Source organism: Leuresthes tenuis, unplaced genomic scaffold (genome assembly GCF_036924035.1).
Source record: "Leuresthes tenuis unplaced genomic scaffold, fLeuTen1.0.hap1 SCAF_18, whole genome shotgun sequence".
NCBI lineage: Eukaryota > Metazoa > Chordata > Actinopteri > Atheriniformes > Atherinopsidae > Leuresthes > Leuresthes tenuis.
The window spans coordinates 14,042,183-14,068,902 of record NW_027325372.1 but is presented as its reverse complement, the minus strand read 5'-3'; the positions used below and the strand labels follow the sequence as shown (position 1 = coordinate 14,068,902).

General features: G+C 40.2%; 1 protein-coding gene across 1 annotated transcript in view; it reads left to right on the top strand.

Annotated features, from left to right (window-relative positions):
• LOC140274980 (potassium voltage-gated channel subfamily KQT member 4) overlaps nucleotides 1-26,720 on the top strand; it is a 51,213-nt gene that overhangs the window by 3,539 nt on the left and 20,954 nt on the right. The window lies entirely within an intron of this gene.

The following is a 26,720-nucleotide window of genomic DNA, read 5'->3' as shown; positions in this document are numbered from 1 at the left end:
GAATTGTGTTTAAACCGTAGCTTTATGAGTAATCACTGTTTTCCTTGCTGATTAACCTGTCACAGAATCTTTATATAATTTCACTGGAACGAATTTCAGTGAATACTATATGAAAATACTGAGACTGCCCCATCACAATTTCCCAGAAAAACTAATTAAAAACAAAGACGTGAACTTTAGGATCATATAAAACAAAGAAAAGACAGCCAGATTTGTAGTAATATTTACCTGATAATGAACATGAGTGAATACTCAACTATTCATCACTTAACCAATTAAGCTGTTTACGGATACATCTTTGATGTTGGATCTGTCGTCTCTTGCAGTGTGTTAATTCATGTACAGCATGAATATGTGTGAACTTGACATATGAGCTTAGAAGTTGACCAACAACATTCAGACGGATCGATTACAGTGTTTCCCCTCACCTTTAACCTCCCACCCTTTTCCACCATTGGCAGTGCCACATATAGACCGTCACACGAGGCCATCTGTTTTCCCCATATTAATTCATCCTGTCATGGGGTCTTGTTGGGTCATGGAACTCCAATGTAAAATTAGGCTACCGGTCCACAATCCAGTCTAAACTAAAGCCAGTGCTGTTGAAATCCAGGAAGATGTATCATGACTTGATTTTGGCTATGGTTTCATACACTATCATAGTGTCTGGTTTGGTGCAACATTCCACTGGACTTCAGCCTGAATATACAGTGAAAGTATATGAGAGTCGACAGGATAATGAGCCAAGACTGAGCACTGGCCAGCCAGCGTGATTGATTGGTTTGGAGGAGGGTGAAAATATGCTAGTCATGTATAATTGATGTCTCACAGAAAGGGACCAGAGACATGGTATAAAATTATAATGTGCAGGATTTATACTTGAGCTTGTACAATTTTACTAGTATGGGTGTAATAGGGAGAAATAACTCTACAAGTAGCTCTTTTATGAAGTCGCTCCATGCTAACACACCCTGACAGGCTGATCGAGAACACAGCAGATTTACATGAAAATGTCCGCCCTCCGGCTCTGATCAAACCGAAAGCAAAGCGCCATGAGTTTAACCTCCAGAGGAGTCCACACGTTCCGTCACATGATGTTTGTGACTCTGGATGATGGCTCTGGATGAGCTTTGTCAAGTTTGAAAAGCATGTGAAGCATGTTTTCAGCCAGTCATTCTTTTCTAGGTGTTTAGTCACGACTTATCTGCCTAGCAACTTCAAAGAATAATAAATTGACCTGATTAAGGGGTTACGTAGCCTGACCAACTCACTGTTTTCCAAAATGTAACTCAACATTGAAATACTAAGAAAAATGAAAGTCAACAGCATCTAAAAATGAGAGTAAGTCAAAGAGCAACACGTAACTATGTCTAATGATAGCAAATACTAATGAAATGAAATTAATCTGAGAAGCAAACTCAGTCTGCATTTGGATTGTTCACTCATTTCCTCACTTACCCAGAGTTTAGTGTTTGAATTGTGAATTCTCATTATATATTGGATATTTACATCTATATATTGGTAGAATACACCTATATGATATATAATTGAATAGGTTATAGACGGCATATATTTGCTTCTTTTTACAAAGAAGCTGCGTATGTCAACACTAACACACAGTGTTGGCCACACTGCATGATGGTTCGGTTTAACCGATGTAGCTTCTGTGCATTACTTTTGATTGAGCTCCAGGCTAGATTGTAGAGCAATACATATTAAAGAAAACGTTATGATTGGAATTTCTAAAAGATATATGAAACGGCTGACTCACTAAGTAGTGGACTTTACAGTGAATGAGCGGGTAATTCAAACACAGCTGAAGTCTGGAAATATAATGGTTTCTGATGGGACACAAGCAAACGTTTACCTATTGGGTCAGAGTCTTGGGACTCGTACCACCACATCCTCTCCTACGTCCTTAGGCCAGAAATGTGCTTGCTTTTAACAACAGATTTGCGTGTTTATTATGGCTGCCTCGCATATCCTGCGTTTGTTTGGAGCGCCGTCTGTGCAAGTCCTCAGTAATTAACGTGCGTTCGCAAACTGCAATATGTAAGTAGCAGTAGGGCCAGTGTAGGGTCAAATTTGACTGGATGAACGGTCATAGGGTCGCAGCAGTAAAACGTCAGGAAGTTTTGATGACAAGCTTGTAGAAACAGCCAGAAATGACCCGCATCTTTGCGTCTCTTTGCCACTGCACGGTGACAAATATGCTTGTGAAAACAGCTGGCGAGAGAGTAGGCCTACAATATTTAGAAAGGTCCACACACATGTTGGAGAGACTGAGTGGAGACAGTGCGGAAGGCTTTTTTTTTATGGGATGAGCAATCTTCTGTGGCCCCCAGTGGAACTGTCAGATGAAGAGGCATAGTACACGGGCAAGTGAGAGAACAATTACACCGACGACAGAGCAAGTTGCTTATATGAACATGTGATGAAAAAGCAAGTACGTCACCAGCAAAAAAAAGAAACGTAACGTTACGGTCAGATATTGTGAATCCAATTTCACTATTTGACAAACTTTTTTTTTATGAAACCAACATGCTTATGATCAAATGCAGATATTGCACTTCCTGTTTTTTCTTTTTCTCTTTCAACTAAACTGGGTTGCTCGACCTCATGTCATAGCAAAGCTCAATCCCTAACGTTCGTTTCAAAGATGTCTTCCTTGTAAACTGCACATCTGGATGCAAAGAGAACTCTTTGGTGCTTGCAAATACCCAACAGTTTTTAATAATGCACGATGATAAAAACTGATTATTACTCTCCCAGAGATCTGAAAACAGAAACTTTGCATATTTCAAACGTAAGCTTGTCATGTCGGCTTGATGAATTGTTCAGTCTCCATTATGTTTAGGAATCACTTCACTTTGACCTTTTATGGCACAAGCACCGGCGGTGGTGTCTGTATGAAATCTTGAGCCTGAGGCCCCATTATTTATAGATGTTGAGGGAGATACTGACAACAGGACTCACAGCCTAGTGCTCTCCATAAGCTCTCCATTGATGGTTTGTCCAGAGAGATGATATGGCTGTCGTTAATTCTTCTCATATTTTTTCTGTTAGGAGTGCTGTTCACATAATGCCTCTTGCAAGCTATTCATTAAAGGTGAATTGCCTTTCTGACATTATTAAACTCATTTAGCTCGGGCAGCATGTTGATTGAATGCGTCGCTTTTATCTATTTACTGTTGCAGTTCTCCTTCCTTCCAAACCCAGTTTAAACCAGTTAATCTGCTTTTCACCTGGATCATGGTGCAGTTATTTTGCTTTTGTAGGTCTTCAACCACGTGATTCAAAATCCACTCAAATCACCACCCTCTGGCTTCCTCCAAAAACCACCGATGCGTTTTGCAGTCGGAGTTTCTTTATTATTAATAGTTTGAGTAGTGACAAAAAATAGCTTGTTGTTTTCTAGTTTGCTTTCTAGTCAGCACTGGAAATGTGCTTTTATTGATGACTAAGAAAGAGAGAAAGAAAGGTGGGGTAGAACGCGAAGTGGCAGCATTAAATTGTGCATGGAGAAAGCTACTCTGCACTTTGTGTGAGTTTCTTTAACCTGCTCAGGACCGCACATCGGCACATTGTTCTTCAGTCATGGCTTCTGTTTTTTATCTGTTCACCTCAGCACGTTGTGTAAATTCTGCTTCATTAGTAATATTTTATAGCCTAAATGCCTTTTCTCTTCTTCCACTCTCCCCGTCTACCTTCCCATTACTCCTGAATGGGAATATCATCTCTCATTTGTTATAGAGGCCTGTCTAATTGAGTTCCTCTCCTTCCTCTTTCTTTGTCTTAGTCCATGTTGATTGGTCAGCTCTTTTCGGAAAAGGGCTCTCTGAATGCAAGACCGGCCACACCTAAAACATGTGTTTATTCAGCAGAATAAGCCCTGATTTAGAGAGGAGAACAGTTGCAGCTTTTATGTAATGAACTTAAAATCTTGGCTGCAATGTGTTTTTTCTTAATGAAGTACTCCCTTAGTGGACATCCTCAAAGCAGGATGCAAAGTCCACAAACCAAATTTAGTGTTCATATTGTGTCAACTGAGATAGTATATAAAGTGTATAACGATTCTCCAAATCTACGGCTTCATTTATACCTCAGTTTTCATGAGACTGCGACACTGGATGAGACGAGAACACAAGAATGTGGCTATTATCACTGAGGTTTCAGTCTTGGTTTCAGAGATGTCACTCCCCTCCTATTTAAGCTGTGGTCAGAAGATCATCTGTTCCAGTTTTGGTAAAGACTGAAAATGAATTTTGGCTTGCAAAAACTATAAAATTCATTATGGTGAATAATCCAGTTTAGAAACTGACATCTTCGGGTGCTTCAGCCCATTTAGTGTGCCAGAGATGTAGAACTGAAAGGAACTGTCTCTAATCAGTGTTAACTATGCTGTTTTGTATAGACTTAACTCACATAAAAAGTGAAAAGGTGGAGAAATGATAGAAACATTTGGCTGTAGACCACTTCTGCTTGGCCCCCAATCTTTGAGACACTTAATAAACCCTTTAATCTTTAGCTTGCTGCTCATTTTATGTCCCATATTATACACCAAGATGCCTAAAATACATCTTGGTGTAAAATATGGGTATAATATGTGCAGTAGATTTCCTCTTATTAAGGAATCTTCAGCACTTTGAGTGAGTGACGTAGAAGTCAAAATCCAGTTGAGCTGCTAATAAAACAAGAGAAGCCTGATTTTGAGTCGGCAAAAGTTTTGGTTGATTTCAAAGACAGTTTTGGAGACAGAATCTTTAAGCTAATGCGTCTTGATCTGGTGTGACTGTGCTTGCTGTGAGAACGAAAGTTCATTAGAGACGTTTAGAGCTAAGCAATCAGTGTTATTTCCATCTGTCTTTATTATATGCTAAACAAGTCGATACATTTTGATTTTTATGTAGAAGTGTGCAATTTTTAAAACTGAAAATAAGAGTTTGAGAGATATTTTTTACATTTTGCCAATGCCCATAATAGAAATGTCACTCATCAATGTGGGCATACTTAACTCAGTCACATAAATTAAACGAGTTACACATGCTTCTATAGGTTTTGAGGCCACCCCACCTCTTTTACAACCAGCCCATGGTTAAGGTCTTATGCCATGTGTCCTGACGTCTCACTTTGATGACTTGTCACATTACCTCCTTGGCTGCTGCGTGGCTTTATTTTTCCAAAGAGTGACTTGATCCCCACTAAGAGCAAGGTGTGATGGAGGACAAGCTAAAGCAGGATGAGTGAAATAGAACTTGATTTTAGTTGCTAAAGATGAATGGTTATTGATCCTTATAGGAAAAATCTATTTCCTCTTCTTCCCCACTTCAACAGCTGCAGTTAACAGAGATAAAAATGTCTTGCTCAAGGACACATGCTATATGAGTGGTAGTCTTTCTAAAGCCACCTGGATTAGAATAAGACGGTATGATTGATCACGAACAGCAACAACAGTATGTCCAAAAATCGGCAGATTAAAATGTGAACGTCTGTGAACTGCTGAAATTCAAATTGTGTTCACAGCCTCTTCGTCCTTCAAAGTAAGACGGAGCTTGTTACAGGACGGGTCAGTGTGTGAAGGAGGACATGGGGACTGTGTAGGAGAGGAAGTGGAGAGTTGAGGTTAGCTGCTGTATTAATTTCTCCTTTCGGAGCAAAATGTGTGTCCCGAGAGAGGGGACTGTCTGTCCTGGGTTGGCTGACCGGGAATCAGGTTTCCCCCAATATCCAGTATTGTGCTCGCTTTCACCCAGGAACAGGACAGGCACACACACATATCCATGCACACATACGCTTAACCCCAGCTGGAAAGCTGACTGCTGTTGTTTATTGTTCATTGTTTATGCTGTAATTGGACTTGACAGTCCCGAACATGCGCAAATTCTGTAGGTGAGCATCGCAGGCAGCGGTTTAGTTTTATCGTACTGCAGACAGGTGATCAGTAAATATGTTGACACCCTCTAATCTGCAGTAATCTGTGTTTATGTGATGTTATTGTAGCCGAAACGGCCCAGAAATTCTGCGGTATTTGGCTGGCAGGATCTGAGGGAAATGCCAGGAGTTTATTTTGATTAGTCAAGACCCTGTAAACACTCCGGATCTGCTATCGCAGCCAGGAAAATCCAGAGACACTCTCCCAGCTCAAGTCTACTGTATATCATAGTGTTACACCGCTCCATGTCTGCAGTACACGAGAATAATTTCTTCAGAGGTTGTGAGTTGGCTCAAGTGGACATAAGATAGAAACTGCAAACAGTGGCAAATTGTTGTGTGGTTTTATTGTCTCCATTATTCAAAGCAAAACGCTGTAGGTGGGGGATTTTGTTAATTTTCTGGGATTTTTGCCAGCGTATCGCCTGTGTCCTTTGGAGTTTATGTTGTTCAAACTGCATTCCTATGGTCCTCTGGCTGCTGACACATTTCCGTGTATACAGTAAAGCTACTCCTTCATCTACTCCTTTATGAACGACCACATCAAGCACCAGGCCAGCCACCTGAACGCCTGAGCTGCCTCCACCCTTTAACGTAACATTGGTTTGCTTTAAAGAAATTTCATTTATTTTCTAAAGATTTAGTTGCAATCCACAGAGTGCCCGGTTTTAGATCCAGGTCCATGTGGTTGAAATTGGACTTAGATGCCGAACCAAATACAGAAAGAGAGAAAATGTCACGAGACAAAATTTCACTGTAATCATTCAATTCTTAATTGTTTTTATAGCGATTCATGTGTGCTCTCCTCTATTTACAGTAGCTGCAAAATTTCACCCAACACCTCTCGGTCTGGCTCCTCTCCAAGCTTAATCTTGGACCCCTTAACTGTCCTGTCATTGCTTTGATTCTCACATTACTCTGATTGGAGCTAATGTTACACCGGACAGTCAAAACTCTGGTAGTTACTGTAAGTAAAACAGGACAACTGGCAGCGGAGCCCTGCCAGTAAAACCTGGCTCTGGTATGACTGGAAATGTATTACACTGTATGTGAAATCTGCTCTGTGGCATCACCCTCTGGAAATATTGCCCTGTTTCTGTTCCACTGAAAATGCATCTATGAAATCCTTGTTGTAGACAAAGACAAAGCGAAGTCCTGTGCCTGGGAATGCTGTCACTTTTCCATCTGAATGGGGACACAAAGTTCAGATGATTTCCTCCAGTGAGAGAAAGTACGCATTATTAAAAAGAAGAAATGCCTGTTTTGTTTGATGGCCATCTGGGTTTTTGGTATTATTTGGAGGATTCAGAGTGCCTTAAGAAGCAGGGTCTGTGTGTCGCCAGCAGCTGCGGAGACCATAAAACGACTAGAAAATAAATCAATAACTTGAGCCATTATCTCTCAGCAGTCTTAAGGTCTAACCCTAATGGGCAGCTGCACTAGCAAACAGATTATCAGCAGATGCTGAACAATGTGGAGACTAAATGTGCGCTGTAGCTAACTGCTGATTAATTTAACTTCACTTTCATTCAGAATACGGTATAGTTCTTCTTCTTCTTCTATCTCCTAGTTTGAATGTCAACACCGTTGAGCCATTCAAGGACAAGCAATGACAAACTGAAAGGTGTTGAAAAGCTCTGGAAACTGCTCGTAAGTGTGAATTGACTTCTTGTCGGTCAGCTGGTGTAACAACATGCATGCATACATGCTTTCAGCTTGGAGAATGAGTAACGAGTCCCAATGGGCAAACTAAGCCGAAAGCTAATCGGAACAGAGCCATGAGAAAAGCACATCTTCACCTTCTAAAACATCTCAAATCTCAAAAATGTTCAAATCCACCACAGACACTTAAATCTCTATTTCTCTGTGAAGTAACATGGTCCACTGCAATACAGTGCTACTGGATTAGATAATGTTTTGTCTTAAGATAATGCAGCAAATTGAATAAAAAAAGTCATAATAATAAAATCTCTTTAAGTGCTAAGTGTCTTCACTTGAAACATTATTTACAGCTCGACACTGTTTGACCCAAAGTCTTGGTTATTTTATTGTTCTTTGGCTGCAAAGAGGTCGTCCAACCTACATGTTCATATATAAATTGCGTTCAAATATTTGTACGGTGTTACATATGTGTATACAAAAGCTATAAGCTTAAAATGTATATCAGTCAAGCACAACATTAAAACTGCTGACAGGATAAGTGAATAAACAGTCTTCCTGGCATTCATGTGGAATGTTATGTTGACGCACACAAACCACTCAAACATTGTTGAAGACCCTCCTGTAGTGCCATCCTCCTGAAACAGGACACCCCCAGTGGTCCCATGCATCTGATTTGACAAGTTTTTGCATCACCAAGGGACTTTTAGATTATTAGGGCAGGTTTTGATCGTGCAAAATTTCAAGAGCATGCATACTGTGCATCTTAGCAGAGGTGGGGTCCATTTCATCAATGTAATGAGATCCAGTTCCACATAGCTTCTTTGTGTCAGGCTCAGTATGTCTTCCTGCTATGAGTTTTTTTTCTTTGTCCACATTTTTGGTGGAAAACATTATTGTAACTTTATCCATCAGCCACGTTTGCACTATTGTCAGGAAGATGAAGCTGCCTGACTGTGCAGGTTTGATTGATGTGTATGAGGCACAAACACAAACCACTTACACTTTTCAGTTGAACCTTCTTCAGAGCTGTTGCACAGTTTCTGTTTGGGGCTAACCCTGTTGTTTCTTTTTGTCTCCTTCCCTTCGTCCTTCTCTGTCTGCTCCGTCTCTGTCTCATGTCTCTCTGTACCCCAGCTTAGCACTGGTCCTTGTGTCTTTGCGCTGTTGTCACTGCCTGGTTGCACCAGCATGCATGGCCCGACTTAAGTGTTGTTAAGATCATTTTAATTTATAATGGCAGTTACTATAAACATGTGAGGAAGCAGCACTATGGAGACGGAGCTCAAACAAAATCACAATGTAGAACAGTACTTAGGTCTGCCTTGCCTGCAGAAAGCACTCTGCAGCATGGGTATATACTGTATAATGTGTGTGTATGTGTGCCGTTGCTCATGTGGCTGAAAGTGTGTGCTGTCCGAGAAAATCTTGATTGACGTGCACACATTTTCAAGAGGTGTGTGCATTGATGCAAGTGTACATTTATGGAGAATGTGCATGTGTGTGTGTTTGTGCCTGACCAGGGCCATTGCGGGCAGACCATAAACAATAATCAAACATTACAGAGGAAGCCATAATTATGCTGGCTGCCTGTTACTTTTGTGAGATGCATCACATCCCTTCCTGCTCCAAAACGTCTTATTTGCAACTTCCTCCTTCAATCACACTTGTATTTAGTGAATGGTAAATGGACTGTAGTTGTGTGGCGCCTTTCTCGTCTATCTTTAGTATTTTCTCTGACAGTTTCTTTTTCAATTCCTGTTGTGGTAATGTTCTTCTCTGCTCTCTTATCTCAGTTTTTCCATCAGAGCGTTGTGCTTCCTCTTTGACTTCTGGGGCTCTGCAGGCTTCTGTTTGTGTCTCTCTTTTTTTTTAATCCTCCTTTCTTGTTGCGCAGTACTTGTGACAAGTTCAGATCAACAGGTGTCTTTTTAAAAAAGAGAAGGAGGAGAAACTTTACTCAAAATACACACTGGCCCTCCCTTCCCTTCCAGCTTCTACATCTGTTGCTGCTTCTGTTACTTCTACACTTTAAGTGCACCAATTCCCTCCTCTTCTTGCAACACTGACTGATTATGATGAACGGTTATTGGTGATGAAAACGTTTCACTTGATGCCAAAACATGTTTTCTTGTAGAAAGCACAGGAATGTGTTATGGCTGAGTGTGAACTACAAATATCGACATAAACCTGCCAAATCAAACTGTCCTCATTTTTGCATGTTATGATTTCACGCAGAAGTCCTGCCTGACGTTGTGTTTTCTGCTTCCCCTCAGAAAAAAGAAACAAAAAATGCTACCAATGCTGTTACACACACACACACATATATATAAAAACACATTGTAAATCTATCCCTACATGCCTGCAACTATGTTCCCCCGTAACAGTGTGTGTGTTTAAGTATGTGTGTGGACCCTCTGGTCCTGTCTTGGCCCTGAGATTAAAGCAATGTCAGCAAGTGTGTGATGAGACCTCACAGATGATACCTCGCTCTTTTCCATTCTGGCTCTCCTTGTCTCGCTGTCTCTCGTCTGTCCAATCCATTATTCAGCCACCTCTTTCTGTCTCTTGTCCACTATTTTTTCTCATTATCTATCTCTCTGTCAGACTGATACTAACTCCTTGTGGTCATTGCTACTTTTCCCTTCACCCCACACCCCTCCTATTTCTATCTGAATATATATTACAGCGTGATGTCTATTCTTTCCCTCTTCCTCTTCTTAGAAGTCTCTCTCCATCAATCATTTTGCTTCTAAGCTGCCTGACCCTCTGATGTTCAAGCAGCGTCACAGAGTGAACATTACTGACGACGATAGCATCTTTTTTTATATATTGCCCCTACACACGAGTAGTGCTAATTGGTAAAGTAAAATAACAAGAATTCCTAAATTAAGATCTGGTGTGGCCACTTAATTGAACAAAGTCACATAATTAGTTCAGTTAAGTCTGCTTATGTGTCCAGACCAAGTGTTAGATCATAGAATATATACAGCTGTTGTGAATCCGCAGCACTACTAAGCATGCAGCACGGAAAAGACCAAGGAGCTCTCCAATCAGGTCAGGGACGAAGCTTTGGAGAAGTAATTCAGTTATTTAAAAAAAATGGAGTGAATGTGGCACCACAATAAAGCTGGCAGACCACCAACACTCATGGATCAAACAACAAGGGCGTTAACCACAGAGGCCAAAGGTAATCCTTTAGCAGCTGCGATGCTTCACAGCAGAGACTGACCGCTTTGGGACGTACGTTCCAAAAAGATGGACTTTGTATAAGAGAAGCCAGAAAAAAAGTTACGACGAGTTTGGCTTCAGTTTCATACACTGACAGATTACAAAGATGGATGGAAGATTTTGATCACAAGCTTACTTTCAGCCACCACAACCTTATGGCAGCTCATGAAAGCGTGTCACAAAGCGCCATCTATTGATTCCTGTTCAAGGACACAGTAAAGCTACTTTACAACCTGCCACATTTAACAAATATTACATCGACTGTAAACAGCTTGCTTAGACAGTAGCTGGAACCGACTGCTTTGTCAGCTCGGACTGGAATCTTATCACACGGGATCAGAGTTTTGCATTTTGAGACGTGAAATGAACGCTGCAGAGACTTTGCTGTCTTTGGGATGTGTGGGATCCCAGTTTGGTGTCTTTTTCTGCCCGGTTGGCTCTTCCTCAGGTTATTTAACTCTCTGACAACACTGTGCGGGGACTATAAACAGTGACAAATTTTACAGGGTGACTAATCTGTGGTGGATTAAGAGCCCCTTCGCATGACTGTCACTCAGTCTGGTTAATCCCACATGGAATCAAAAGTTTGTATGATCTCATGTTTGGCCTTTTTCTTTCAGCTCTTCAAAAAATATTTTCAGTTTAACTTTAATTTGGAAGATAAAGTCAGTTTTAGGCATCACTTTTTGGAAAAGTTGATTGCCTAGTTAAATTCAGACCTTTTGGTAGTTTAACATTAACTACAGAACTGAAATTCCCTCACCTCATTTCCACAAGTAACGAGGGAAAGATCTCAGATGTCTGGACAGTGAATGAACAGGAGGGTGAAATCCAGTCATGAAATGAATAATTCAGAAGAAAGTTGTGTACAGCTGCCCTTCCCTTCCCTGGCCGATCATCTAATTGGTTGTAATGAGTTAAAGAGGGGAGCATCTGTGACTAAGTGGTCCACTCTGATCCTGGTGCTGCTTTAGCTACACTAAGAAGAGGAGGAGGAAGAGGTGAAAGCAAAGGGCTTAATGTGAGAATGAGGAAGAAAAGAAAAAGATCACAGTTTGATGACGTGGAGCAGGGAATTACACTTGTACAATGAACATAATTTCCCTCTAATACTCATGTTTTAAGATTTTTAACCATCACATTTTGATATGTGTATCTTAAAAGCGAATGCTCTCTTCTCTGAATTCTGAAGCTTGGCAACTTCAAGTAGGTACTCAGCATGTGGACTGAAAGATTAAGCTGGAGTGTTCATCATCCTGCTTCATGTGGCTCTTTGGGGGATGTGTGCGAGAGGGGAAAAAATAACACCATACTGTACTCGGATGAAATATTTATGATCTGAAATTTTAGCAAACAGAAGGTCAGCATTAAGCATTGAAAACACACTTCCTGTGTTAGTGAACAAGTTTTAGGCATTTGAGCTGTTTGGTTAGGGTTCAGAAGACACACTGGCTTGCATTTTACTGTAGTTTTCCAGACTATCTAGTAAACTTTATCTTGAGGGATTTTACCCAGAAAAGGCTTTTGATAAACATGTTTTCACTGTAAGCAGCTGGAACATGGCCTTTATCCAACAAAAAGCACATCCAGCACGAGCTGTGCTCTTTTACCCATTCTCCTACATTCTGTTATTGCTCAATGTACAAAGAGTGAAAAACAACAACAACCAAAAATCTTGAAGGCACATTTGTAGTACTGGCCACGCTGTTTCTGGCCAGAGGTGCAACCCAGGAAGAAGCTGTAGAAAATGCCAAAGTCACAAGGAATGTATGGTGTGTGTTTTCCCAGTCATTCCCAGTGATGTCAGAGGGGATGGGGGCATGACGTAAGCCCCCACAAGCTAATTGAATTTGTTGAGATTGTATCTTATTGTTTATTTTTTCTTATCGATAAAGGCAAAGGGAAAAGTTTGTTTAGATGATATTTGTGAACGTGTGTTTGGCTGTTAGGCACAGAAGGAATACCAACAACTGGCAGTTGTGTAGAGCCTGACTGATTCATTTGATGATGCTTCTCCAAATATCATCTGCATCTGACAAACAGTATATTTGTTTTTGACAGTAACTCTGCTTGAGTTCTAAGAGATTCCTGAGATATTTTAACATAATATAGCTCTTTTGATGTCTAGCCAGAGTTTTTTTGGGACATTTAGTTTAGAAGACTGTTAGAGTCAAAGCAAAACTTACAGCTTGAACCTTCTGAGCCAGTTTACTGGGAATTTTGAGTTGTATTGATTATTTATATTCTATTGTCGAGGCCACTCTCTTTTAGCTTTTAGCTCCTTAGCTTTTTTTTTTTTTTTTACAGACCATGTGATGTTTCATTCATGAATTTATTGGTATTTGATTTAATCTTCATCCATCCAGGCTGATCCAAGTGTGGTGGAGAGTGAGTGGCTTTTTTTTAGCCCCCTTTTTATTTGACGACATCATTAAAGGGAAATTAGATCTGCTTTTGTTATATTTCCTCGTCAGGAGCTCACCCTAATTTTAAATATAAAAACACATATAAAGAATTCTGTCAGGTTTGTGGGTCAAGGAAGGGAGACTCAACCTCAAATGTTCTGCAGACAAACAGTTTTTTTGTTGTTGTTTTTTTCTACTTTTTACAAGTTAGATGTTTACACAGCTCAGAAATTTGCGTCTATTCTAACAACAACTGTGAACAAGTCCTAGCCCTAACAAGCTCATCTTTTACTTGGTACTTTTTTTCCCCTTTTCACTCCAACATTGTACATGGAAACAGCGCACGTATTCAGTGTGTGTGAGCTCAGATGGGATCACAGACTGCATTCACACAGAGCTTCAAACTCTCTTACGTGCTGGTGTTAGCGAACATGTTCTAAGCATTACTTCAACCATTGTGCCTCGTGTAAACCCTGTCAGCTCCTCCTTGAGATTTGCTGACCACCGAGGCTGTGGGGGACCTCTGCTCACTTTCTCACACCCTTTGCCTCAAACTTATCGGCCAATCTCATTACCCTGAGTTCAAGTGTTACAGTCACCACTTTCTTTGTTTTGTTTCTCAATCCAGGAGAGCTGCCCCCGACCCTCCATAATCCATCACTTGAGATCCCTGCAGCTATGGTAACAAAATTAGAGCTGTCACAGAGTAATGATGATTGGCTTGAAATTCAGTCATAGCCTAGATCAAGGAGTGCTGGGTGTATGTGTGTTGTGGGTCATGGGGGGTCCGTTCTCAAAACTGTCACCTGATTTCTACTGGAACATCTTGGCAAAGTTTTGAAGGTCTTCAGAGGAAAACACTTGAACTATCATGAGTTCTTTCTACCGACCCTCATTTTGATATCACCAAACATCCCACCCTCCCCAACCTCCAGCTCCACTGATCCACGCTGTGTGAAGGTTGAGCCATCATTGGTAAAATGTCAGCATTACAAAAGCACACTGGTGTGTGAAGAGGCTGCCTGTATACCTACTGAAGGGTTGGTGGGCTTTGTGCTAATTGGCGAGCTACATATCTGTACCTCAGTTAAATGTCAGAGCTCTCACAGCACTTTGTCTCCACCCTGGCCGGATCTCTCAGTTCTCTATTGTGCTCTTTTCTGACAACAACTTCAACGTAAGCTGCAAAGAGAAGGATTAAAAAAAACAAAACACCACACACAGTGGATCCTTATAACTGGGCTGCATTGGGAGTGTGTGTGTGAGTGTGTGTGTACGTGAGTGTGTGTGTGTGTGCATGGATCAGTGCGTCCGCCTTATTATAAGCTCATTCAGGTCTTTATGATGGTCACCATTTTTTCCAGCTTAGTGGGCAACTGATGTCAATATTGTGGATGTAAAATGCACAGTTTCATTTTCCAGCCTCTTTTTCCACTGTCACATAAATAATTGTAATTTATGTGAACAGTTTCACACTAAATTGTCCTGTTGTTGTAAAAAAACACATCCATCTGAACCCCCCCAGGTCAAAGCACCACCAATTACCAAGAAATTACTATTAATCTAGGTCCTGTTAGATAAGACACACACACTCACTCACACGAGCAGCCTTCATGAAACCATTCTCACATCACAAATTGAACCTCCCTTTGTGGTTATACTTTAATTTCACTCCATTTACTGGTTAAATATGTGACCACGCTGCACATATTTCTTCAGTCTATAACCAGCCACACTGCATATTTGCACAAACTTGTGCCTCTGAGGCTGATGAAATCCCCAGCCTCAAGTGCTCTCCTTAAGTAAATATGCTACATGACTCTAACATATCCATTTATTCCACCATATGTGCAGAGCCAGCGCATGACAGTAAGAAAAAATTATGTGAATATGTCAAGGTTAACAGATCTGATGTCTCAGCAGGACATGGAAAAACTAGTCCATGCATTCATCTTTAGTAGGTTTGATTATTGTAATAGCATCTTTACAGGTCTACCTAAAAAGTTAGTGAGACAACTACAACTCCCAGAAAGCCTCAGATCAGCTGAAACACTCAGGGTTGAATAGACATCTATTTTCAGCTGCATTTGTATAAAGCTCCAAATAAGCATGAGTTTCAAAACGGAATCATATTTTAACTACTGACTTTATCAACATTTACATTTTTATAATTTTTATTACAGTTTATTTTATCTTATCTTTTATATATTTTTATTTTATTTTTCAATCTTATCTTTATTGCTCTGATATATTATTCTTCTTTCTTTCTATTTTGTTTAAAATTTAAATCATGCTTTTTATTTAATGTTTCTGTAAATCACCTTGTTGTTGAATTGTGCTATACAAATAAACTTGCCTTGCCTTGAAACAAAACAAAAGTATAGGTGGATAATTTATAGCTGCAATGCTTCTTAAGCATGATTTGTGAATCAATTTGCATAATAAATCATTACTGAACATGAAAAAATGCTGTGACCTTTATTGTGTCATAGAGGGCATGAAACCAAGATGTTTCATGTCTTTTCTTTTTGCACTTCAAGGTTCACAACGCATTCCAAAAACAGTGTTTACTACTTTGTAATGTTGCCATTCCTTCATCCAACACTTTAGAAGACAATCTGGCGTTGAGGACACCAATGAAGCGCTGCAGGTGTTATTTTGCACCATTTTCCTGCAAAAAAAAAGTGTGCAGACTGTGGTTTTACATTGCCTTGTTGAAAAAGACACGGACCCTTCTTGAAGATAGCTGATGATGCTCTAACATCTAATCTCAATGTACTTTTCTGTATTTACACTACCATCAAAGTAGCGTGTCAAGGGCCTAACAACGATAGAAAGTGTGGCGTCGCATCACGCACCTGACCACGCAGACGGCGGGATGGTAGTTACTTTAACTATAGGGTTCCCTATTGCAGTCGTCTTAAAAAGGCATATTTTGATCAATAGTATCATGTCTTGAAGTTTAATGACAGTAGTTAGGGGTAGTTCTCAACCTCAACAATTTATCTCTCCTCATCTATTTTACAAATACCTTTGATACGAGACAGTGGTGATATACAGGCAGAGCATATGGACTGCTGTGACACCATAGAGGTGCTACAGGAGCTGGGATTTACAAGCAGGGAGAAGTAAAAAAAATTTCTAGGAACGGTGATATTGAAAATAAAACAGTGAGCCAGCCAATGTGGGAGACTACACGCGCCATTCAGCACCTCCAGCCTTTCATAGTTATAATAGCCTGTTGGCATCCCCTGTTTAAGATTATGTTATTATTATATTTTATCTTTGGACCTCATTAATAACCTGAAATTGATCCTATTACTAACTTCTTTGGAATGTGTTGAGGCTCTCAGAGCAAAAATGCCAAGACAAAATATTAAATATCCTGAATTTATACGATCTGCATTGAATGTGAAGTCAAAGTGAATTCAAAAATCATTTACATCCACACAGTCCCAACTTTTTCTGATTTGATGTCCAATACAGAGGAGCCATTATAGCCCCTACAGACGCAACTGTGAGAGTCTTTGAAACTGTAGTTTGTAGTTCCTCTGTGCTGTTCATCTAGCCCTGTAAGTCACATAGAAACGCTTTGTTTGTACTTTTTTTCTGGAAATACGTGGGAAGAAAAGTTTCTTTTTTGCCTCAATCATCAGCTTCACTTGCAACATTTAATGGATATTTATGGACAGTCCAAGATAACTCATGCTTGCCTCAGTGACAGCGGTCAAGGCCATGGTTGGCACTCAAAGACACAAGTTGTATCCTCTGCGTTTTCTTTGTGAGTTTCAGCTACACGTCTAATCTAAAATGTGTTTTTCATTAGATTCCCAAAGTGGTTACTAAAACTGAACAGACGCTTGGAGTTTTTAAGATAATCAAATGCAAATTTCAGCTGTAAACTCTTTTGGCCATGCTTGTGTTCTGCTCTTGGGAACAACTATCTTGAAATGATGAATATAAATCAAAACTAGATTTTAAAAGCATGGCATTGTTTTTAAATTTCACGTTGGGTGAATGCAGTTGTGATTTTAAAGCAGCGCTAGAGAAGTTTGTGAACCTTAATACTATGTGCTTTCGACTCTTTTGTTATGGAACTGCCCTAGAGCTGAAATATTGCAGTTCATGGCTTCGGCTTCCTGTCGCACACCATTTTGCTTTGTGGGCTTCTGATGGTGTCTTTGTGGCCTCTTTCACCTGACAACAAATTTGTGTGTATAGCTGTACATTTACCTGGCCCACATGGAGATTTGTTTTTATGTCAATGGTCTTACATCCCACGGCTGTAGGGGGAGCCAAAGAGCAAAGCATTTGACAAATTCTCTAGCGTTACTTTAAGCAGCGTGCCCTCATGAGGTCAGATTTGAAATATCCTAGAACAACATGTTGTTAGACCCAACAGTTCAGAGAATAGCTGGTCAAGATATTAAACCAAGAACAAGACATCTAACAGGGGAATGTGAGTGTTTTGAACAAAAACTAATGAAATACTGGAAATGTTTGTTGGAATTTGTGTTGAAAACACCATAGTTGCTTGACTTTTCAGCTCTAAAACTTTATTTTTAATCATTCCTTGAACTAAATTTCGTCCTTTACTTGCAGTATCATAATTTATGTGTCGGTGAAATTCAGGAACGAGCATCCAGTGAACAAAAGAAGCCCTCTGTTTGCACAACCAAAGCACCTAAAGCACCAAGTCTCAATTAATCAAAAGCAGGGAACAAAGACCTCTACAATAATGTGATGTAACATCAGTTGAGTGAGAGCGCAGACACTGTTTGTGTGTGTCTGGTGATGGCTGATACTTTTAAGGCTGCTGCGTTTAGGCGTGACATTCTCCAGCAGGGAAAATGTATCAGTCTAATTGGCACTCTGTTTGAAATCCATCATCTGTGGGCCGACAATGGAACAGAATGGCGTACCTGTTTGGTGAGTGGATTGTGTATGACTGTCTGGTTACTCCGTAGGTTTGGCCTGTGATACGTAGCGTGTAAGCACTTTTAAAATGAAGAGCCTGTGTGTATTATACAACTTATTTGTGTAGAACTGTCAGGAGAGCCGCTTATGATGCAAACTGCCAAGGTTGCACAGCACCATTTCTCTCACGACCTCTCAAGATGTAAATAACTGATCTGATCATGTTTTATCCCGAAGGTTGTGGCCTTCAGAAGAAAAGAAAAATGTCTCTCTTTGACACTTTGATGTCAGCCCTCCCTCCACGGTGCATGCACCAGCGCCAGAGGCTATGAGTGTCTCAGTCAGCTTATTTTCTTGTGAAAAAGCTTATTATTTGTTTGTGTGTGTTTTTTTTTTTTTTTTTTTTTTCCTGGATTGAAAAGTTGGCTGTCCCAGAAAGAGGAAGTTACAAAGAGGCCTGCAGCCTGGCCTGTTCTGAGCTGTGCAGCATTTGTGCTTTGCAGCCTACCTGTGCACATTTTGCCTGCAGTCGCTATTTAAGGAGGGTGAATTGCTATTAATATCTTCCTTCTGTTTCAACCTTTCTCCTCTTTCTCCATTATTTTCTTCTGCTGACGACATTCGCCCTCCTTCTTCCCACTTGCTGATACCTCACCCTTTTCCCCCTTTTCTACTCTCCAGACAAGGCTCGGTAGTTCCTCTCGTTACTGCCTATTCCTCAACACTTTGGGACTTTCAGTACTGTGTGAAAATATAAACCTGAAGTGTGACATTGAACATAGGCTCTCACATGTCAGACTCAGCTGCTATAAATAAATCTCATGTGCTAACAGAGTTTTTCGGGATTATTTGCTTAAGTGGGTCTATATGTTTACCAGTGTATGACCTTCCAGAAGCTGTCACAGTAAGCGTGTGTTCAGTGATTGGACTGTGCTGTTGTTTGTGTTTACGCATCAGCAGCATGTTCACAGATTGCAGGTCAATGCTTACTCCAGACAACTTCTTCTATCCTCCCATCTTCCCCCCTGACTACTATCTCTTTCCATGCTTCTTCCTTCTCACTCTTCCTCAGTGTCTGTTCTCCTCTCCCCTCCACTTCCTCTGTTGTGCGTAACTGATAGCTGCTTTACACTCTAGTGGTGATTGAATCAAAGCTGCATTTTCCCACAATCTAGCAGGTCCACTTCTATTTGCTGTAGGTACACTTGCTGGCCCACAGCAGAGTTCCAGCACACACACACATACACACGCACAGAGTAATGCAGAGTAACACACAGTGTCATATATGTTTATTAGAACTTTTTATCTCACTTCAGTATTCTCACAGGCCATTCCAATAATGTGTGATCTCAGTTTTCACTTGTATATAGTTACAGGAAAACAGCAGTAAAAGCACCTTGCCTAGCATCCATTAAAAGCAATCTAGTTGCAATGTAGGCAGCTGAACATTTATTTGTTGTCTGCTCCTCTGCCAGTCCAATGGCCCCGCAAGAATTTAACCGGCTTGAAGCCAAACTGTATGCGCTCCAGGCATAGGTGCAGAGGCTTGTTGTGTGTGACAGGGAGCAGTCAGACTTCCAGCACAGACGGATGTGAATGCACAGGACAAGAACTGCTCACATAAATAGGCAGAAGGTCGTTTCTTTCTGTCTGCGCTTGCATTTTTCTTGATTCTCCACAGTGTTCCCCGAGACAAATTACGCTCGGCTGGATTCAGGAGAAAGTCAGGTATTGTCTATAAAGCAGAGTATGCATTATTCTTTGAGTTTCAGAGCAATTACTTATACAGACAAACCTCCTGAGTGGCTCACTTTCATAAATTATTTTATCCATTACGTTACAGCTTCCATTCTTTTTTTTTTATTCATTTCATGACATGGCATTGGTACATGTTCATTTATAATTCATTTCTGGGGTCTGTACATGATTTACCTTTTGCTCTTCTTTGTCCACTTTGGTTCAGGTACATCCGAAACAATCCCGCAAAAAGCTGTCATGACCACAGAATTCGAGTTTAAATAATCAATTTCCAATTTCCAATTTCCAATTTCGTGTCTTTTTTGTTTATTTTCTGCTGCTGTTATAGTAGACTCTAACTTTGGGAAGAAAAGAAAAAACATATAAAAGGTGGATTTAAAATGGTGGTAAACGTGTTGTGGAAAAGAACTCCTGGAGGTGACTTTTCTGTTAGTTTAATCAAGATGCTTTTACAGTCAGGTGTATGGAAACTATTCTAACAATAATGCAGAATTATTGCAAACAGCTTAAAATGTTTACAATCTGGTGATTATGTTATAATAATTACGACCGAATCCTGCGCTGAATATGTGGAGGCGTTGTGGTATTTACCTCTAAGCAGAGATTCAGTGATTTATTGTTTTCCTTATGGGAGTAACATTTGCTCCAACATTTACTTCCTCTCTTCTCTAAATCTTGAATTATAAACTTCTCAAAAATCTTTATCAAACTGAAGGAGTCAAGGCCAAATCCATCTGATGTCTGGTGTGCCATGAGACCAATCCTGCTGATTTGGGGGACCGGATGCTTCAGCCTTAATTGACATTTCCCAGAACGGGATGGATTGATGGTGGTCCTGAGGTGGAAAGGAAGACAGCGGCATAGAAAATGATTTCTCAGCAGAAATGTGACTCCCTGTCCACATGCATCATGCATGGTTTAAATGTTTTCTCATCTGCTTAATTTAAATTTTCATGCATAATGATACATGATGCTATTTTAAAACACACTTAAAAATAAAAAAATACTCTTCAGAGGCCTTGTGGAGGACCCCCACGTTGGAGGGGGGGTATGATCTTTATAATATACATGTTTATTTATTCATTTACTGAGGGCAACGAAGCCAGTTTGAACAGATGTCTCTCCAGCAGGTGTTCCCAAGTCTATCCATGTAAATGCAGTGACAAATTGGAACCAAACTGTCATAGTGTCGGACATTCTTCAGATGAATAACTTGATGCCTCTCCTGTGCATAGTGGGACAAGGACAGGCGTCCAGTCACCGTAAATAACTAAGTCAAACTGTAACTGTAGCTTGACTCAACTGGGCATGTAACCATGCTGAATGTCTGGCCTGTCCTTTCTGGATTACTGCCGTGCCACGGCGATGCAAAACGAAGGAGGGGTAATGACATGTGTATTCTGAAATATCGAAATACCAAGAACTCATACTTTCATGTGTTTCCACACTAGAGAATTACACAATTATAGATATGATGTTGCATTTCTTCAAGGTGCGACATAATATGCACTGAAACTGTGAGTCTGCATGAGGAGTTGCAGCTGAATGCTGAGGACAGGAAAAACTGACACGACTATTGAAAGGAACCTTGCTGTTAGAAGAATGCAATCAATCTTTGATTGCATTCGATGGTATGCCGTTTTTCCCCATAAAATACCAAAACAAGCACGGTTACATTGCCATCATGACTGATATAAACGGAACAGGTTTGTGACTGATTTCTAAACAATAAGTAGGGGTTTAGAGGCTGAAGGTCACAGAGGGGGACACTAACACTTGACTGTTATTATGATAGAAATTCTGAAACAACAAAGAAGAAATGAAATTACATCTCATGGAGAACTGGATTCACAAACTGACACCATGGGTGCACTGGAGGTAACTCAGTGCCTAGCTTCTAGGCTATAATATGTAAAGGAGAAATACTGGATTTTGGAAAATACTTGTTTTTTTCACAACCTGTTATTACGGGAATGTGGTGTCTGCATTTTGCAAAAGTCAAGCTGTTGATCCAGTTTGTCTGTTCTATAACTCTTTTCCTGTCATAAAGCAAAAGTCAATGAAAGGAACCGCCTGAGATGCTGCCGAAGTTCCAGCTCGTGGACGTACACACAGCGCTTTGAGTTAATCGAGGGAAAAAAGACAGTTTAGTCAGCACATTGCTCATCTGATGAACGACCAAAATGCATTGTTTGCACTGAATCATCAGAGTGTATTTTTCAAACTAAAGCGTCTGTGGCTGAAGCACAAGCTCGCCACTGTGCACGCTTCACTGGGCTGAGTAATATACAGTGGTAATTTGGGGTGTCTGTTTATTCACACTTGGTTTCCAGTGTCTTCATAGCTGTCTAAACTCCACTTTGCCTCTTTGTTTGTGGTGTCTCACCAGCTGGAAAGTGTGGCCAGACAGGCAGACAAAGCAACAACAGTCAGCTCACTGAGTCCTTTGGCTTGTGATCACAAACCAATGTTTTTTGGGGGGGAAAGTGTAAAAAAGAAAAGACAGGATAGTCTTTTCATACTGACTATATGAATCAGTACCGGTACATATTTGATTTACATTAAATTTAGATTTAATAAAGGCTGTTTCATATGTTTGCTAGTGGGTGGGATTGCTGTGCAAGTGCAATCCAGCTATATGTTGTCATTGTTGACTGTCACCAGAAGCACCAGCTCGTTCACGTGATGCAACGTTCATTATAAAGTTATGACAAATTTTCAGCAGTGTAATAGTTTAGTAATATTTCTCCTTAACTTGCCACAGTGCTCACAAATATTGTTTCCTCTCGTACAATGAAACTCTCCGAGCTAACGGTCAAATTCTTTTTGTGCTAAAAGCCTCCAAATGACAGGAACACCACCAACTGCTCCTTAGACCACAATCGAGAAAATGAGTGTATGTCATGCCGCTTTGCATGCTGGGACAGGAGCACCATCTCGAAAGGATGGCTCTCCTGTTACTCCTGCTAGCTACAGACAATGCCTGGTCAGTTTTTTTTGGTTGAAAATCTGGTGGAGAAGGAAAGAGCTGGAGAAAAGAAAAGGAGTATCTGGAACTGGTTATTAACAAGCTGGCATTGTGACAAAATCTGATCCCTTGCAAATCCGGTATATTTATGGAAGTGAACCATTTGTGATGCTTCCATTATATATCAGCAGTGTGTTTATTTTATTGAGTCACACGTATATGTTTTATAAATACCTATTTTGATAATAAATATGTGTAGTAATCATGAAACTCATTAAAAATGTTTGTTTTTACTGGCAGAGGACAGATATGTCTAGCATTTTTTAAATTAGAAATAGGAATTAACTAAGATATGATTTTAAGGGCTCATTCAACACTTTGAGCATTGAAGCACTATTCTGAAGGTGTTGAGGGTCTGTGCATCAGAAACATACACTCATACAAGCAGGAATACAAACAACGAATGATACCAGCTTTACATTATCTGTCTAAACTAAGAGCAGAATATTAGATTAAGAGCTAAGTGGTGGTACTTAGTGGTTAGTTAGCTGTTTCCTCTGTGATTTCCCCATTTCTCACTAAAGAAACAAATGCCACACATTTCCGTGTTCATAAAAGCCTTCTTGTCCTCATGGTTGCAAAGTCTTGTCGGAGGTATGGTTTCTCTCTCAGTAGCAGGAGCTTGAGACAAAGTTTGAGTGGATTTCCAGTTTGAGTCAGGAAGAATGTTGTTGTCACCTTCACCATGGCAACCCAAACAGCTGCTTTGAACACACAGCTGCTTGACATTTGATAATCAACAGCTTCTCTCATCTGTGTTCTGTTAACACACTTTAATTCACCTACCAAGAAACATGGGACTCGTTTTTCCTGGTGATTATCGTAAACCAATTATACTAAACCTTGACAACCTTATTTCTGTTTGATGTATCTCCACATATCTTCAAAAGTTGAACTCAGTTTCTAAAGCAGGTTTACATTGTGAGGGCTTAAAATGAATTTAATTTGATCCTCCTTATCCTTCTAAGAGACTTGTTTATCATATTGCTAACTGAAGAACATGGACTCCATTGTGTGAGGCCTTTAGAACTGCTTTTGTGTCCAACAAGTGATCTCTAACTTTTGGCTCCAGCTGGGCCAACAGCTGCCACATGGCTAATCCTGCCTTGCTGTTCTGAATTCACATGGCACAGGGGGTTTATGTGTTTCTTTGCAACACATTTTACGTATATGTTTACCATATACTGTTCATGCACTGTATGTGGGGCCTAACAGGCTCTTGTTGCTGTGATAATCTGAGATAATATACCCATGGTTGAGTGAAACTCACTCAGCTACACAACTCGGCCATTTACCTGGATCATTGTCTTTATTCCAGTTTACATGCATGAAATCAAGTTATTGACTGAAGTATGTCCAACGCCACAACGCTATGGACTCCGCTCCTTCTAACGTTCTCTGTGGGAGATGGTCATACTTGTAAGTATGGCCAAATTGATTGAACAGACGTCTTTAAGTTAAGATGACCCTGTGGTTATAAAATCAGGATTTTCTTAGAGCATGCGTGACAGACTGGAAATGTTTGACTTAATGAGCTGGTTTTCAGCCACAATTTGTGATGCGTTTAGCTGCCTGACAAAAGAAACAGAAAAATATACGAATGAGAGAAAATCTATTAGGAATAAGACCTCTTTCTTCTTGATGGCCTCCCTTCAATGGGGGTCATCTCTCAACAGCAGACGGCTCAACTGAAGGTCCAGATGTATCTCTCAGGTCAGGTCTTTGTTGGAGTTTTTTCTTATTTCTTAAGGACACCACTTTCAGATACTGTTTATCTGCTGTAGTTTTTTAGACCTGACACTTCTTCTTTTGTCCTCCACTCGTCCAGTTTCCTGTCATTTTTCGAGGACACACTGTGCACCATGCTGAGATATGCCAAGTTTTCAACGAATAGCTCTCTCAGAATCAGCTTGGTGGTGCTAAGAAAGCATCATTCTATGTCTGTCAAACTGTGTTATCTTTGCCATCTTTTGCAGATGCAACTAAAGGAATAAGAACAAATGAAGCGTTTGAGACAGGCTTCCAGTAACAAAGTACTTAAAGATAAAAAAATGTAATATATTTATACTAAGTTATACTAAGTTGTCTGTTATGTGTAGACACAATGCTGGTCCACCCCTTGATTTCAGTGCCTTATTTTGCTTGAATGACTCATAGGTGAGTGTTGAGTGGCATAATAAACAATGAAACAACGCATATTCTTCAGAAAATTGAGCCAATGTCCAAAGAAAAACTCCAAAAGACCCTCCAAAAACCATTCCTGATGTCTTCAAACCACTTATATTTACACACCAAAAAACACAATATGAAAGTTATCCTAAAGTACCCGCTGATCATAGTAGGTGTAACTGAAACAGAAAACAGTCATTGCTTCTCTTTTTCTGTAATTAAGCAGCTCTGCGCTTCTGTTAACATCAGTCATTTTAATCTCATGGTTGACTGTTCCTCTGGAAAAACGTCTTTTTTCGCCTTGTGATGTTGGCCGAAGCGTTCGTGCCAGCAGTTTTTCTCCCAAGTACCACGGTATTCCAAAAACATAGAATAAAAATGGTCATGTGATTTTCGAGTTGATACTTCATCCTGAGTGGGGAAGTTATTTTTAAGCTGGACAGAATATTTTCCATTTCATAAACATTTAGTAATTTGTACCCAAAAAAGATTTGACAGTATTACCATGTGCATTCATCTTTCCTCTGAAAGAGAACTTCATATAACGGATCTTATAGTTGTATGTGAATGCAGCGCTATGGACTAGATTTACTTCTACTTTGCTAAGAGTATTTCTCCACAGTCATTCTGTCTTAAAATGACGAAGATCGCAGATCTGCGACTTTCCACATCTCCAGATACACGGAAAAAATGAAGTGTTTATACTAACATGAGAACCCATTAAACAGAAGACGCAATTGATCAGAATTTATGTTTTCATTTTTGTAGCTTTGAAGCCGAAGTGGCCATTACTTCTGTGGGATAGATAGTGACAGTACAGCACCGACAATTTTTTTTTACCAAAACAAAACAACCCCCCCACCCCCCTTAAGAGCAGCTTGATTATGTAGCTTTTAGGAATCATTTGTGAAACAAGTGAACGGTGCTTCTTTCATTTTCAGCTTGACTCATTTCTCCTGCTCGTGTTCATGGCTGCAGGATGCTGTAAATGGGAATGACCCAAAGTAAACTCACGGTGTCTGTGTTTGTGGTAATGATGGAACATTTTACCCAGTAAATCACATACGCTGTTTTTTTAACTGTGGGTTGAAAACAGACTACATGATCCCACTCAACTTTGGCCCAGAGGACACGGCATCCATTACTTCCAAAAAGAACTTGAGATTTTGATTTACCAGACCACAGGACAATTTTCCACTTTGACTCAATCCATCTTTGAATTAGCTTTGAACTTGGGAAGGTGCCAACATATCTGAATGTTGCTTTTATTTGTTTTTCATTGCATGGCAGAGGTGGAGCTTACAGTTTTGGACAAACTGTTGTGGGCTTTTTAAAAGAGTGCTGCTCAGTCCGTGCACTGATTTCTACCCTTACTTTTTAATGCAGCACAGCTTGATGTCAGTGCTGGTTTTCAGTGTCGTTCTTTGTAAACACAGATTTCTCCAGATGCTCTGAATTTCTTAATGACATTATGTGCAGAAGATGATGAAATCTCCAAACTCTTTACAATTTTATTTATTTTAGAGACAGATTTCTACTGTTTGCTGTTTGCTTCTGCATTCTTTTGCTGAGCGGTGAACCCATGTCCATCTTTACCTCTGAAAGACCCCACTTCTCTGCGA